We start from the raw sequence: 325 nt of genomic DNA on the forward strand, positions 1-325 counted from the left end.
GGAGGGAGGCGGGGAGGGAGGGGGCGGCGGCGGAGGGGGAGGAGGAGAAACGGGACACCGAAAATATATTCTGAGGAGAGAGAAAACAGCTCCCCCTCTCCTTCCCCGGCAGGAAAAACGAGCGGAAACGCACTCCCAGCGCGAGCCCCGCTGGGGAGGACGCGGGGCGAGCAGCCCGCGCTGCGTGAATATTCAGCAGGGGTGGGGCCCGAACAATGGCCGGCCGGCGGGCAGCGCGGACAGCGGTCGGGACGCGGCTGCCGGCCTGCGCGTCGCTCGTAGAAAGGGCCGGTGCAGGGACGAGGCGGACCGGGAGGCCCCCGGG

The sequence above is a fragment of the Suricata suricatta genome, chromosome 4, assembly GCF_006229205.1.
Source record: "Suricata suricatta isolate VVHF042 chromosome 4, meerkat_22Aug2017_6uvM2_HiC, whole genome shotgun sequence".
Lineage (NCBI taxonomy): Eukaryota > Metazoa > Chordata > Mammalia > Carnivora > Herpestidae > Suricata > Suricata suricatta.